We start from the raw sequence: 12518 nt of genomic DNA, 5'->3' as shown, positions 1-12518 counted from the left end.
AGGTAATTTGTATTTGATGGTTTTTCTCCTAGTTCTTGGGATTGCGAAATTGGTCATATTTTAAGGTTAATAGGACTAAAATTTTCTTAGGCATAAGAACATGTGAAAGGACAAAGTAACAAATGAAAGTGGATAATTACCTTATCCCCTAAGATTTAATGTCAATATAAATGTTCATTTGGGTTTTGTGATATATGTGTGCTTTTATAAAATGTTAAGTCTGAGGAATTCGATTCATTGAAAGAGATACGTACTATAGGGGGTTTTATTGAGTGAGTGTTTATTAAAATACGATTATAATATTATACCACTTTTATTAATTTTCAGCCCATCTCCAAGATAAACTAAAACAGGCCACACGATTGGGTGGATTTAATTCACCTGGACTGTGTGTATTTTGTTTTGTTATTGGTTTTGCCTTGTTTCTCAACATCATGATATGGTATTGACCATGAGTGGCCCGATCTTTACGGCGTAGGCTAGAAATGGATAAATTGGTCCGTGACCTAAGGAATGTAAACAGCCAACCACATTCTACGAACGTGACCAACTACTTAGAACATTCAACCAACCACAAGCACGAGTAAACCAATCCACACAACGACACACTTGGGTCGAGCATGAATTGGAGGCTTTGTGAATTTGAATCACCAATCTAATAGACTAGATTGTCAAAGCAAAGGTTTCACCAAAGCTAAAACAACTATACAACTCTCCAAATTAAGAGAACACTCAATATATTATAATCTTAGATCAATTTTTGAATAATTCAATTGTATCCCGCATGCATGGCTGGTATGTGCCTTTTTTATAAGCCTAAAATACTTCCAAATTAACCTTTCATATCGCAAGTGACTCCTTGGTGTACGTACATTCAATACTTGGTCAAAAATGACTAAAAACTAAGCATTCTTGGTCAAAAATGAGTAAAACCCATGCATGACCATGTGAATCTGAAAATTTGTGTATAAATGCACTTTGAATGTATTTGAAAGGTCTCCTTTGACCACATGGCTGTACTTGGATGAGTTGGGCTACTATTGTGGGCTTCCTTGGGCTTGAATTAATGAAATTAAGCTCACATGTTGGGCCTCCGATTGTGACTTGATCCCATTAGCAAAGACTAAGTTAGATTGGGCTTGAATTACTTCTTGCATTCTCTTCAACCTTTCTCTTGTCATTGGCCCACTTCCAATGGTTAAATCTCGGTCCATTGGATCTTGAATTTCTTTTTCTTGGTGGACGCCCTCGGTGTTCCTATCATCGTCCCCTTCTTGAAAAGGAGTCGTCCTCGACTCTTCATTATCTGCATCATAAAAAGGAGAAAGATGAGAAACATTAAAAGTAGCACTTACTCCGTACTGACCAGTTAAATCAAGTGTGTAAGAATTGTTATTAATCCTTTCAAGGACTCGGAATGGTCCATCCCCTCTTAGCATGAGCTTGGACTTCCTTTTGTTTGAAAACCTCTCTTTTCTAAGATGCAACCACACTAAGTCTCCCGGTTCAAAGATAACTCATTTCCTTCCCTTGTTCACTAGGTTCTTGTATTGTTGAGTCATCCTCTCAATGTTACTTTTGACCTTTTCATGGATTTTCTTGACAAATTTAGCACGTTTCTTTCCATCCATATTTACTTTCTCCTGCAAAGGCAAGGGCATTAAATCAATACGTGCAAGAGGATTAAAAGCATAAACAATTTGAAAGGGTGAAAACTTAGTAGCGGAGTGGATAGCCCTATTGTAAGCAAACTCGACATGCGGTAGACACTCTTCCCAACTCCTTAAGTTCTTCTAAACAATTGCTCTCAACAATGTCGAAAGTGTCCTATTGACTACCTCAGTTTGCCCATCGGTTTGGGGATGGCAAGCAGTAGAGAAAAGAAACTTAGTTCCAAGCTTGCCCCAAAATTTTTTCCAAAAGTAGCTAAGGAACTTGGCATCTCGATCGGAGACTATAGTCCATGGCATACCATGAAGCCTCACAATTTCCTGAAAGAAAAGATTAGCAATATTAGAGGCATCATCAACTTTATGGCATGCTATAAAGTGTGCCATTTTGGAAAACATGTCTACAACAATAAAAATAGAATCTCTCCCCCTCTTAGACCTAGGTAATCCCAAAACAAAGTCCATTGAAATATCTTCCCAAGGTACACTAGGAATAGGGAGGGGCATGTACAATCCATGGGGATTAAGCTTTGACTTTGCCTTATGACAAACAATGCATTTTTCCACAAACTTCTCAACATTTGTACGCATTTTTGACCAATAAAAGTGTTCGCTCAAGACTCCCAAAGTTATAGAAATACCAAAGTGACCCATCAAACTCCCAGAATATGCTCCATTTAACAATAATGAACGAACAGAACAATTAGGAACATAAAGCGGGTTGGCTCGAAATAAAAATTCATCATGCAAATAGAATTTGTCCCATCCAATACTTGGGCTGCAATTTCCAAACACATTATCATAATAAACATCATTAGCATACAAATTTTTGATGAATTCAAAACCAAGAATTTTAGCATCCATTCTTGAAAGTAAAACATACCTTCTTGAAAGTGCATTAGCAACAATGTTCTTCTTACCTTTCTTGTGCCTGATCACATATGGAAATGACTCAATAAACTCTACTTTGCATGTCGACGGCTAAGCTTGCGTTGACTTTTAATATACTTGAGTTATTCATGATCAGAATGTATTACAAACTCTTTCATTCACAAATAATGTTGCCAAGTTTCCTATACTCTAACCAATGCATAAAGCTCCTTATCAAATGTAGGGTAGTTCAGTGTCGGCCGACTTAGTTTCTCACTGAAATATGCAACCGGTCTACCTCATTGCATAAGTACTCCCACTATGCCAATCCCACTTGCATCATATTCAATTTCAAAAGTCTTATAAAAGTCGGGAAGGGCTAGCAAAGGGGTATGGATAAGCTTCTCTTTTATACCATGAAAGGCTTTCTCTTGTGTGTTTCCCCACTTGAATGGAATATTCTTCTTGGTTAACTCATTAAATGGGGCTGCCATGGTGCTAAAGTCCTTCACAAATCGCCTATAAAAGCTTGCAAGGCCGTGAAAGCTCCTCACTTCTCCAATAGTGGTGGGGATTGGACAATCTCGAATAGCTTTGACTTTTTCTTTATCAACTGTGATTCCTTCACCCCTCACAACAAAACCAAGGAAAACAACTTTATTAGTGCAAAAGTCACACTTTTTCAAGTTTCCAAACAACCTTTCCTTTCTTAGAACCTCTAGGACTTGTTTTAAATGTGTTACATGCTCTTCCAAAGTCCTACTATAAACAAGGATGTCATCAAAGTACACAACCACAAATTTGCCTATAAATGCACGCAAAACATGATTCATCAATCTCATAAATGTGCTAGGTGCATTACTAAGTTCAAATGGCATAACCAACCAGTCATAAAGCCCGTGCTTTGTTTTGAAAGCGGTTTTCCATTCATCTCCTTCTTTTATTCTAATTTGATGATAACCACTTTTTAAATCAATTTTAGAAAAGATAGTAGAACCATTTAACTCATCAAGCATATCGCCTATCCTAGGAATAGGGTGGCGATATCTTATCGTTATGTTGTTAATGGCTCAACAATCAACACACATCCGCTATGTGCCATCCTTCTTAGGCACTAGCAACACCGAAACTGCACAAGGACTAAGGCTCTCCCTCACATAACCTTTGGCCATAGCATTCTTGGATTTGCCTTTGAATCTCTTTGGTCTCTTCGGGATTGGTATGGTATGCTGGGCGGTTTGGCAAGGATGCTCCCGAAATGAAGTCAATTTGATGTTCGATCCCTCGAATGGGTGGCAAACCTGGTGGCATCTCATCCAGAAAAACATCTTCATAATCCTGCAAAACAGATGTAATAACACTAGGCAAAGAAGAGGTTAGGTCGTTATAATTCAACATAGCCTCTTTGTACACAAGTACTATGAGGTTTTGTTGAGAAAACAAAGCTTCCTTAATTTCACTTTTCTTACCAACTAGTAAACTCTCTTTCTCTTCTTTTTCCCTCTCCTTTTTCTTTCCTCTCGTAACTCTACTTTCTTTTTCTCCCTTTTTTGAATCTTTAATTCTTTTTTCACTCTCATTTTCACTTTCTTCTCTTCCTTTGTCTTTTCTCACACTCTCTGTTCTTTTCTCTCAATATCTAATCATGCAAAATCTGTTTTGGTGTCTTCGGATTGAGAGTTATTGATTCTCCTCGAAGAACAAAAGAGTAACAATTTTGGAATCCATCATGTCTTACATGCCTATCAAACTGCCATGGTCTTTCCAACAGTATGTGGCATGCTTTCATTGGTACAACATCACACAAAACCTCATCCTTATATCTTCCAATTGAAAACAATTCCTTTACTTGCTTGGTCACCATCAGCTCTCCACACTCATTCAACCATTGAAGCTTGTATGGGCGGTGGTGCTTGATAGTAGGTAGACTTAATTCTTGAACCAATTCAATACTTGCCATATTGCAACAACTACCACCATCAATAATCATACTATATACCTTTCCATGAACTTGACAGCGTGTATGGAACAAGTTTTCTCTTTGGCAATTATCTTCCTCTAGCATCTGGGCACTAAAGGTTCTTCTAGTAACAAGCAATTCTCCTTCTTCGGCATACTCTCCGTCACAATCTTCTTTTGATGATTCCTCTTTATTGATGATTTCTTCCTCGGTTTCCAACTCTCCATGATTGTTGAAGATCATTGTACGTCGGTTAGGACACTCACTTGCTATGTGTTCTCTCCCTTGGCACTTAAAACACTTTATATCACGATTTCTTGAAGAATTGGGTTCGGGTTGTACCTTTTTGACAGCAACTTGGTCACCATGTTTTGGATCTGCCTACTTGAATCTTGATGTAGAAGGGGCGTCTTTGTTAGGGTTGTTCTTCCATGACCGAATGCCGACGAGTTAGAAGTCCTCCTCAAAAGTCCTCTTCGCTTGAGTTGTTTTTCCACCTTGATGCCTTGGTGTACCAATCTCTTCAAGTTCTACATAGTGGTGCATCTCCACAACATTGACGATATCCCAATTGAGCCATGCAAGAAAAGAGCCATAGTTGCTTCATTGTCCTCTATAATGTTAGTTCGAATCATGGAAATCTCCATCTCCTTGTAGTACTCATCAGCACTTTTAGAACCTTGAGTAAGACGTTGGAGATGGTTGTGAAGCTAACGATGAAAATAGGATGGAACAAACCTTCTCCTCATGATTGCTCTCATCTCTTCCCATGTTGTGATGGGACGTTCACCATTCCTAACCCGTTCCTTTTGTATCTGATCCCACCAAACAAGAGCATAATCAATAAACTCAAGGGCTGCGAATTTTACCTTTTCACTCTCTAAGTAGTTGTGGCATGAAAAGATTTGCTCGACATGCATCTCCCACTCCAAATAGACTTCGGGATCACTTTTTCCTTTAAATGATGGAACGGTGACCTTAACTCCTCCTAGGCCACCGTCTTCTTCTCTAGGTCATCTCGATCTATCTCTTGGCTGATCCACTCTTCTTGGTCGAATGTCCTCATATTGTTCTCCATTGCTTGGATCCTCGAAATACTCATCATAAATAGGGGGCTGAGGATGTGAATTTAGAGCATGTCTTTGATTTGTAGCTCTTGGACCGGCTACTTGATTCTCTACTTGATCCAATCTTTCATGAAGTCCTTTTAGTTTACGGTCAAGCAACTTCTCAAAGTGGTTTTCTAAGGCTTGCATATGGAATGCATCGACCCCACCTTGCATCGTTTGTCCCGAGTTGTTGTCATCACTTGCTTGAGCAACTCCTTTATCTCGATTTTCTGCCATTTAGTAAAATATGTTTTCTTGTTTTTATAGGAACCTCACCAAATTCTTGCCACACTCTTTTTTCTCTCTTTATTTTTTCCCTCGTGTTTCACACCTCACTGAATAGGCTCACACTTTTGGCCCTCAATGATAGTCTCACTTCACTCAACACTCTCGAATTTAAGCTCCTCTGAAACTCAATGCTTTATCTAGTGACTCAAACACAAATGTCAATTGTTTTCTCAACCAAGTATGTGGATGTGGACGCTTCATAGTCACCCGTGACTAGAGAATGGTCTAAAGAAGTTCGATATAACTGGGAAAATGAAGACCAATTGCCTTACAAAGATAATAGCAAAGTAAAGTGATGAACCAATTTTTTTATTTGTTTCTTCTTTTTTTTTTTTTTGCTGCTCTTCCTTTTTTTTTGAGCTTTTCCTTTCACTGTTTTTTTTTTTTTTTGGCTTGTTTTTTTTTTTTTTTTTTTTTTTTTTTTTTTTGCTGCTCTTCCTTTTTTTTTGAGCTTTTCCTTTCACTGTTTTTTTTTTTTTTTGGCTTGTTCTTATATAACAATGGGAGGGGAGATATGGAAGATTGTGGTGGTAGATAAAAGATTCAAGGTAAATCAAACGAAATAAAGAAAGCCTGCCATATTACCTGTATCCATAAAAATGTGCGCGATATATGCCCTCAGACTAGATTATGACCATTTCGCTCTTCTAGCTAGAATTTTAACCATAGTCCATTCTATACTCACAATTAGGCCCAACATGCTTCTGAAATAAATTAAGACCCCATAAATTTATACCTTGCATTGACTGCTTGGTCTCCGACTATTCCAAGTTTTTGGTTTTACGAACTTCCTCCAACTACACTATCGCAGCAGATGGTTCACAGGCACTTGGCTCCTTCAACAACCAACAGCACAACCCTATTTTTTGTCCTACCTTAGAGCGTAAAAGAGACTCTAATATAGGGACTTAATAGAATTTTAGATAAACAAGTTGAACAGAAGTCTTGTTTTTATTGAAGAAATATAGAGAATATTACATAGCTATTAATCCTCTATTGGAGGACACAACTGTTTAGCTTCTCATATTATAGAGGACTTGACTTGTTGGGGAAACCCCCATAAACTGAAAGATTAAAACACTACAAATTATTGAAAGACTCTAGAACTCTAATACTTTGAAGAGTAGGAGAAGTTTTTCTAATGATCCCCATCTGTTTCATTGCATCTTTATTTATAAGCGTCCACAGACTTCAAATTCGGACTCCAAACTTGTTTTGTGATGACGTCACCGAATTCATCATCATGGTGTCACTGCATTCGTTATTGCCTCGTTCTTTCCAAATGTTGGTCATAATGGCTTGTCAATCACGTCATTTCCAACTGGCTTTCCTACTTTGCTGATTGTTGGCCTTTGTCATTTTCCGCCGACAACCTTACCCTTTCTTTTCTAAATTTTTAATTTTTACTTCTGTTTGTAAAAATTTTTCTTTTTCCCTTATCTTGGTTGGATTCGGGTTTATTTTGTGTCACCTAAATTTTTGTTCCGAACAGGGGCTTCTCTTATTTTTCACAACAAGGGCATAAATGATTATGCCATTGCCCAACATGCAACATGTTGCACGTCTTCATCTTTGTTGCTTCAGTCGCTGGCAGCTTAATTTTCCATATTAACCTCCTCTTCTTTTCAAATAGGATTTCTGTGAACTTGGTGCATTTTCCTATCATGGAATTTAACAGGAACGATCCATTAACTTTGATTGAGAAAATTTTGAACGGATACTTGACTTTGTCCATCTCCGTGAGACAGACCCATAATCCCCAAGCTCTTCTGATAGAGATACTATTTTCAGTAAAGGCCGATACCAGGGGAGCTTCTCCTGAGGCAGCTTTGATCTTGTTCAAAGCCACCATTTCTAGCCTCTACACTTTGATGAAATGAAATGCTGGATGAGACCGTTTCTTGTCATTTCTGGAGCGACTGATACGAATTTTATCTCCAGAACATTGCCTCTTTTTAGGTGGGGGTTGTTTTGCCACGAACTAAAGACCGCACCACTAATCCATTCCGGAAGTTTTGAAATCATATCATTCTAGGAAATCTTCTGGTTTAGACCCCTCTAACATCCAGACTTTGTTATGTTTTCAAGATGTTTCGATAATGGTCTTGCTTGGGTTTACTCCTTTGTGAGAAATTAATTTTTTCGACATCTACTGATTTTCTTGCCATGTAGAAGAAGATATCTGTTCATTAGTATTAATTTTAGAGGTGCCTGTCATTAGACTAAAGCTAATCTCTCCCTCTTTAACCCCAGATGTGCTGGGTTGACTTGAACCTCCAGGAGTTTGTACTTCTTGTGATTCAATTGTTGTCGTTTCCCAGATTCTGATGATGGCCTTGTGCAATCGGTAATCGAATCCGACTCTACAGGTCTAGAGCCCTGTACTCTAAAGGCATATTTTGGGTCATGCTCCCTCAACTCGTGAGGAATCGCTGTAGGTGATGCCTTCCAAATTGGTTATCGTAAGTCGTTCTACAACGAGGTGGATGCTAATAAGGTACTCCGTATTGCGACCAGGACAATGTCTGGATCAGCTCTTGAATTTTTCCAGCAGCTTGGGCGTTTACCGCTAGCTGTTTGAACTTCTTGTCAAGCTCTTCGAGATTTTTCCAAAGCTGCCTGAGTTTCAACATGCTGGAGTTTACTTCAGATGCCTCTATCTCTTGTCAGGAAATCTGTAATAACATTTCATGAGATTTTATAATGATAATATTATAACAATAATATTGGCATTCAGCTTGCTATATGATAATACGAGTGTTCTCTATTTTCAATTCTAATTTACTTTTTAAGAAAGCTTTAATATTAGTATTATTGAATTTTAAAGTAAATTCTTTAACAAGTAAAAATAAAGGCCATTTCTTAAAAATCTTCCAAACCTCAAAGAATTCTTTCTCGGTAACATGCCAAACTATGGTTTGTTGTTCTGAGAACAACCATCCTATGTATCTATAAGGTTCTTCTCCTGTAGTTCTTTTCTTCATGAGCACTGCTGCCCATCTGTAGTCATTGGCATCTGTGTAGACTATCAATTCAACCCCATCTTGTGGTATAGCAAGTTTTGGCAGGTTATTGCAAACCTATTTTAGCTCACGAACCTTTTTTGTGTGGATTTCTTCCCATTTCCACTTTTAACTTTCCATTTCTTTCATAAATGGTCGAAAATCCTTCCCGTATCTTGCAACATACCTAATGAAGATACCTACAAAATTTACAACTCCCAAGAAGCTCTGCAAATTCTTCTTGTCCTTGAGCACGTTTGAAAAATTGCGGATTTTCTCCATAATATGATCCTGTAACTCAATTCCTATTTCGCAATAAGAATTCTAGAAATTCAATTTTATTGACAGCAACAATAGTTTTTCTCTCAGAAAGTACTAAACCTTCTTTATGGCGTGAATCAAGAAATATTTCAAGATCTTTAATATTTCTTTCATATTTTTAGATTCAATCAATATGTCGTCAATATAGACAAACATGAATTCAAAATAATCTTTAAAATGATTATCCATCTTTGTTTGGAATATCTTGGGTGCATTAGCAAAATCCATTGGAGGCACATTCCAGATATATTGTCCCTGCGGTGTGGAGAATGCAGTAAATTTCTTTTATTCACTCTCCATCTTATTCCGATAAGATCCAGATTTGCAATCAAATTTAGGGAACACTTTTTCCCCTTGAATGCAATGAATTAAGTGTTCTCTACTAGGAATGTAATAACCATCAAACTCTAATATTTTATTGATGCCTTGATAGTTAATTACTAACCTAGGTTTACCTCTCTTTATCTCACCATGGTTTTTTACCAGAAAACCAGAATTGATGTAGGTAGAGATTCCAGGCTCGATGAGTCCAAGACCGATATGCTCTTTGATAATCATCTGCATATCTTTCTTGTCTTCCATGTTCATCTGGATAGGATTGTATCGAATTAGAAGGTTTTCACTCAAGTTTCTCTAGATGAGCCTTTTGACATTTTCAAAAGAAAGCTTGCTTTCCTTCCTGATATCTAGCGATTTTATTTTCAGTAGTACTTCTTTAAGGTTCATAATTTTCTTCTTGGATTCCCTATAGAAGTTATCGCTGTCTATGAGTCCCTGTTGCCTGAAAGACAAAAGGACCTTACCAAATTTTCTCTTATTCTGCATTTTTGGATGAGTTAATTCGGCATGAAAATCACCACATTTGCTGTGAAAATTTATTGGCATTATGCTGTTAAATGCCTTTTCTCTTTGCAACGCCTGTATCTCACTACCACAGTTAGTAGTAAAGATTGAAAGATTCCTTTGATTATCCTTCATATATCTTGCAAATATTTGAAGAAAATTGTTACCCAGCAAGATATTGGTACCTGTATCATGAAAGTAAATAGGAGGTATTTTTACCCTAAACCAGGGTGATCCAAATGTTTCTCCAATCATGATCTTGGCTTCTCATGTTCCATTATTGAGTATGAGCATTTTTTGAGAAAAATCCCTTCTAGCAATAAGAGGTTAGGTTTCCCTTTCTTCCTTAGGGAAAAATCTATGCTTTGCCGTGCAAATTCCTGATCCTGAATGAATATAAGATGAACAATACTCTATCTTATATTGATCATACAAGATATATATAGAAAAGGGACTCATCATTCAATCCTTACGGTAACAACAGCAAGACTGAATTCCGTTCCGCTACCTTTTCTTCCCCATGGTTTATGATTTTCAAGGAAACTTAACCCCAAAGTCATACTCTCATTTTCACGTCCTGCAACACCTGCAACTTAAATTTCATGGTCTGCTATTTCTAACATGCCTTCATATTTTTCAAGCAAAAGTTTGCTGCAAATGATATAAGTCATCACAAGGGAAATAATTTTCTTTCTTAGTGATGTTAAATATAACTTGTATTTCTTTCCATCCTTCAGGGCACCTAAGTTTTACGTTATCTACCCTAATCTCTTGAGGAGTTATAGTTTTTAATAACTCTTTCTCCCTTCTTTTGTAGCCTGTAATCCTTTTTTCCGAAAAGGACATCCGATTACTAAACTCAATTCTAGAGATAAGTATTCTATCTAAACCTGGATGATCTTTTATGATGATATCAACACCACCTATTCTAGGTATCCTTATACGATCTGGTGTCATTACCTTGGCGAATTCCTTGAAAATTCTAAGAATCTCAATATACGCTTTGCTAACAAGCAAATCTGAATGATGTGTATTGGAAAGGGAATAAGCTATTCCATAAGTTATAGAATATGGTCTGTTACCTTCTTTCATCAGATGTTTTCTCTTAAAATCTTGATGAAGGGTTAAAACTCTACTAAAATCTTGGTCTGCTGGGTTGTAGCAATCCTAGGATGAATGTAAAAAATCAATTTTTCTACATACAGGTTACCTATTATTGATCCAAAACAACCATCTCTTAGATTATTGATTCTTCTATTCATTGTAGATAAATGTATTTATGAATCAATTCCCTCTTTAAAAGTTGATTTTATTACTACTTGAATAGTTTCTGTGTGGATCAGTCTCATAGTAAAAGCTACTTCTTCTCTAAACTTACTTAATTTTTCAAGAATTTCTTCTTTAGGAATTAGTTGCATTTCTATCACATTTCCAGTAAGTTCCGTTGGTATAGCAAACTTACCTGAACTTACTTTGTAAATTATGTGATGCTTCCTTTGGTTCATCCTATCTGGTTTAGGACTTTCCCAATTCCTCCAATCCTAAAACCATCATATGGGCTAAGGTTTGAATCTTGTCTCATGATTCTTGGACACTGTCATCCTGGAGAAGAATCCTGGCAGGCTTTTGGAAGTTTGAAGCCTATCTCCCTCGTTGTAATTATTCTGATTCGGTTGAAGATCCATACGAATGAGTCTCTATTTCTTCCTCATAGACACTTTCGTCTGATAGAAAGGCTTCAAATTGGTAAATGGGTACCAGATCGACATAATAGACTGCATCCAAAATGTCATCCGTGCCTTCAAATTTTCGTAAGTCACCATGATTCTACGGGCAGTCAGGAGATATGTGTCCTTTTTGCTCAGTAGATCCAGCAATTGCAATCTTAGAAACTTTCATTGGCTCGGGTATGGGCCCGCCTGAAAGTTCGTCTTGTATTGGTTCTTCCGGTGGATCTTGCATTTGTTCGTGTATATCCTTGGGATGAAACCCTTGTCGGTCTTGTTTTCTGTCAAGATTTGTATGTTCTGGCTTTTGACTTGGACCACCATGATCTTCATTGGGAAAAGGTTCTTCTGGAACTCCTGGGGTAGGAGTCACTATTTTGCTTCCTCCTTTTCCTTTGCTCGCTTGCTCCCCTATAATAGTTGGAAAATCATTGTTACAACAGAGAGGAGTTCGTTTGATTTTACCTCTTAGTGTTTTCATGTTCTTCTGGATGGATGCTTGATAACACCAACCCTTCAGTTTGTCTTTAAGGAAAGACATTCTTCTCGCCACTGAATCTAGGTGTCCTTTAGGTGCTTTGTATGACTGGATCAACATTTTCCTCCATGGACTGCATATCTTTGTAAAGAACATTGGAGCTGCTACTTCTATTGCTGCTTCACTCTGGAAGAAATACTTGCAAAGTAAATAGATATATTCATCCATTGCGGAAATACTTCTTTGTTCA

General features: G+C 37.4%; 1 pseudogene; it reads right to left on the bottom strand.

The window, feature by feature from the left end:
• Window positions 903–5420, bottom strand: LOC105164516 (annotated as a pseudogene).

The sequence above is a fragment of the Sesamum indicum genome, linkage group LG6, assembly GCF_000512975.1.
Source record: "Sesamum indicum cultivar Zhongzhi No. 13 linkage group LG6, S_indicum_v1.0, whole genome shotgun sequence".
Lineage (NCBI taxonomy): Eukaryota > Viridiplantae > Streptophyta > Magnoliopsida > Lamiales > Pedaliaceae > Sesamum > Sesamum indicum.
Note: the sequence above shows the minus strand (reverse complement) of the source record. Positions and strands in the feature narration are given on the sequence as shown.